This window comes from Macaca mulatta, chromosome 3, assembly GCF_049350105.2.
Source record: "Macaca mulatta isolate MMU2019108-1 chromosome 3, T2T-MMU8v2.0, whole genome shotgun sequence".
Taxonomy (NCBI): Eukaryota; Metazoa; Chordata; class Mammalia; order Primates; family Cercopithecidae; genus Macaca; species Macaca mulatta.
In genome coordinates, this window is record NC_133408.1 from 94,109,552 (window position 1) to 94,113,421 (window position 3,870).

Here is a 3,870-nt window from a genome sequence, read left to right on the forward strand (position 1 = left end):
TTTGAAAAAATGCTCATCATCACTCGCCATCAGAGAAATGCAAATCAAAACCACAATGAGATACCATCTCACACCAGTTAGAATGGCAATCATTAAAAAGTCAGGAAACAACAGGTGCTGGAGAGGATGTGGAGAAATAGGAACACTTTTACACTGTTGGTGGAACTGTAAACCAGTTCAACCATTGTGGAAAACAGTGTGGCGATTCCTCAAGGATCTAGAACTAGAAATACCATTTGACCCAGCCATCCCATTACTGGGGATATACCCAAAGGATTATAAGTCATGCTGCTATAAAGACACATGCACACATATGTTTATTGTGACACTATTCACAATAGCAAAGACTTGGAATCAACCCAAATGTCCATCAGTGACAGACTGGATTAAGAAAATGTGGCACATATACACCATGGAATACTATGCAGCCATAAAAAAGGATGAGTTCGTGTCCTTTGTAGGGACATGGACGCAGCTGGAAACCATCATTCTCAGCAAACTATCGCAAGAACAGAAAACCAAATACCGCATGTTCTCACTCATAGGTAGGAACTGAACAATGAGATCACTTGGACACAGGAAGGGGAACATCACACACCAGGTCCTATTGTGGGGAGGAGGAGAGGGGAGGGATAGTATTAGGAGATATACCTAACGTAAATGACGAGTTAATGGGTGCAGCACACTAACATGGCACATGTATACATATGTAACAAACCTGCACATTGTGCACATGTACCCTAGAATTTAAAGTATAATAAAAATTAAATAAATAAATAAATATGTAAATAACTGCAGTTGTTTTTTGCCATGACATTTCTTTTCTTTTCCAGGATAGGCTATGCTTATTATTTTTCCCTTCAGATACTCAATATCCCTTGTCCCCACTTTGCTCTTACTGCTCTTATATCTTCGCATATTTTTCTTTGGTTTACAGTCTTTGCTTTAACTGCCCTCAAAATTCCTCAAGGGCTTCTGAAAGCTTTTTATGATTCTTCCGTCTTCTCAGGATGCAATGAAAGGCATATTTCATTCAGGTGGATCTAACATTGTAGGTGGAAAGAAAATGATTCCTTTTGAGATTGTTTAACCAAAAGAAAAAAGAATAGTAAAATTGCTGAACTATAAAAGCAATACACATTCATTGTAGAAAAACTAGAAAATATAGGAAGCAAAATAAATATAAAAACTATAAGTCTCCCTCCACAAGATTACTCTTTTAGTTGATAGGTTAATATTTTAATAGATGTCCTGCCAGTCTCTTAAATATATGTTACCATAGTCATGATTTTATAGTTTATGACATTTAGTAGCTTGCTTTTGCACTTAATATTAGAATGTAAACTTTTTTTTCAAATTTATAAAAGGTATCAGAACAGTACTTGTCAAAGCATGCCCTGGACCATTGGTCTCTAAAAATATCCCACAAAAACTATGGGGACCATGGTCAAACATGTTTGAGAGACAGTGAGTGTGACATGGCCCTGTGCTGGAGATTCACAGTGCACCTTGGCTCATTTAACTATCTAAAAAACTGTGCAATAAAGAAATCTATTTCATTTTATTTACCCAGGGTTTCTCAAAAACATCTGAATTTGCATTCTATTTTTGGAGGAATAACTATTAACATCCCACAAAAATAGTGTTTCCTGGACCAGCGGGTCCAGACTAGCCTAAGAAGAGTCTAGAGAATTTCTCATCAGATGCCCCTTAAGCTTCTCCCTTAGTAATATTCAGTTGTTATTACAGATCTAGGCACCAAAGTTCTAAAAACAAGAAAATTTTATTAATCCCTGCAGAAAAATAGAGTTGAAGTGAAAAGAAGAGATGAAAGGGCATACGGATTTCCAGATTCAATTCAGATTCCTAAAGAAGAAGAAATAAAAACTAACTCATTCACCCATTTGACGGTATAATTGACGGTCATGTGCTGCCAAGTGTGCTAGGTCTCTTTAAGTAAAAATAAACAAAATAAAGTTTCTCACATAATTCTCATACCAGATCTCTTCAGCACATATTATTGCACCCATTTTACAGGTAGGAAAACAAAAGTTGAGAGAGTGTGAGGGTCTGATTCAAGGGCATGGCTGATGAATGGCAGAGCAAAGATTTGAAGCCAGCCCTTCTGTCTGAGACAACGTTGTTTCCATGGTATTACAGTGGGCTCTGGTCACTCTCTTCTCTCAGCAGCCAGCAACAGCACGATACCTTTCACTGTGGAGTTAAAATTTGTAGTCTAGAGCTAAAAGTTCTCATTTTAATACCATTAGCCATCTTCTCCAGTCATTTAATTATGTCCCAGCACGGGATTCCTTTTTCCATCCCTTATCATTTAGCAGAATCATGCTCTCAATGCATCTCATGCTCCTGCATATTTGGGATCCTAAGCTAAATCTCTCTTTCCATCTCATACATTAAAATTACTTCCCTTAATGTATTGAATTTCAGCCCTTTTATTGGGCTGAAATTTATTTTACATTAGAAGGCATTGGAAATGCAAAACCGAGAATCCATTTTAACAAGGAATATTGAACAGCAGATCACAGACCATCTTTCCATTAAAGGAGAGGAATTAGAAATGGGTTGACATGCTCTGTGGGCTTCATTAGGAAAAGATGAAGAAAAGGAAACTAGAATTCATTGAACTATCTCAAGTCAAATGCTTTACCTATGTTGTCTTACTTAATCTTGAAAGCCATCTTTAAGACAGTTACCATTATACTCCTTGTACAGATGGGGAAATTGAGAATCACCAAAGGAACTACTTGTCTAAGTCCATGAACTTAGAAAAGGGTCAATCTAAGAGCTGCACCATTATGAGAGTTTAAAGCCATGTGCTTACATGCTGGGTGTGGCAGCTGTCACATCCATCTATCAATTCCAAGAGAAATGGCCCCAGATATAGCCCCTGGACAAGGGAAGTTTGGTTCTATGTTGGCTGCTAAAGACAAGGTCAGGGTAAGAATACAACTTTCTCCTGGAATAGTACTGGTGTATTCCTGTTATTCTGTCATAACTATCAATAACACCCCCTTTCATTCATAAAATTGTCTTAACTTGGAATAATAAATCACTAGAAGCCCTCAGGTTGAATGAATGGGTCCACCCCTCAGCAGTAAAAGTCGGTGACAAAAATCTCAGGGAGAGGGCAGCTACCATTCCAGAGAAAAACATTAGGAATTACAGTCCAAGGGCCATGGTTATATTAAGGTGTCCTCCCTTGCCCAAGACTAGAGTAAATACCAGCAACCCAGGTAAGATGAAAATGGTAAGTGCATGTGTTTTCAGGCACCGGAAAGCAAAGGAAAAGCTGGAAAAGCAACTTTTCACTGCATCCCAACTGGAGGGAGAAAGGGCCCACGGAACAGGGCAGGAGGGCAGTTGATGTGGAGTAGAGGGAGTCATGCTAAGGCCTGGAGAACATGGGAAGCCAACGTGGGCCACAGAAGGAACCCTGGCAGAGCTGGAGAAAATCAGGGCAAGGCCCCAACCCTCTTCCTTAGAGAAACTGGAGTGATGGGCAGAGAAGCAAGGTGTGAATTCTGTTACAAGGCCTAGGACAAAGCTGTGGTCTGGATCCCAGGACTCAGGCAAGTGTCTGCGGAGGCCCATTGTCAGAGGAGGACTGGCAGCCCTGAGGCCTGGGTTTCGTATAGTCTGTGAGTGCAGCAAAGGGCTGGTGCAAACAAAGCCAGCAAACTGGAAACAGAAGGGCTAAAGGGATTTTCTGCATGTCAGAAATGCAGACAAATATTAAAGTTTCAAACCCACACCCTCAAGCCAGAGGATCTATGCAGCAATGGGGCCAAGGGGAAGGGTCGGAAGGAAGTGATTCCTAGCTACCCATTAGCAAAACAATTGAGTCCTCCT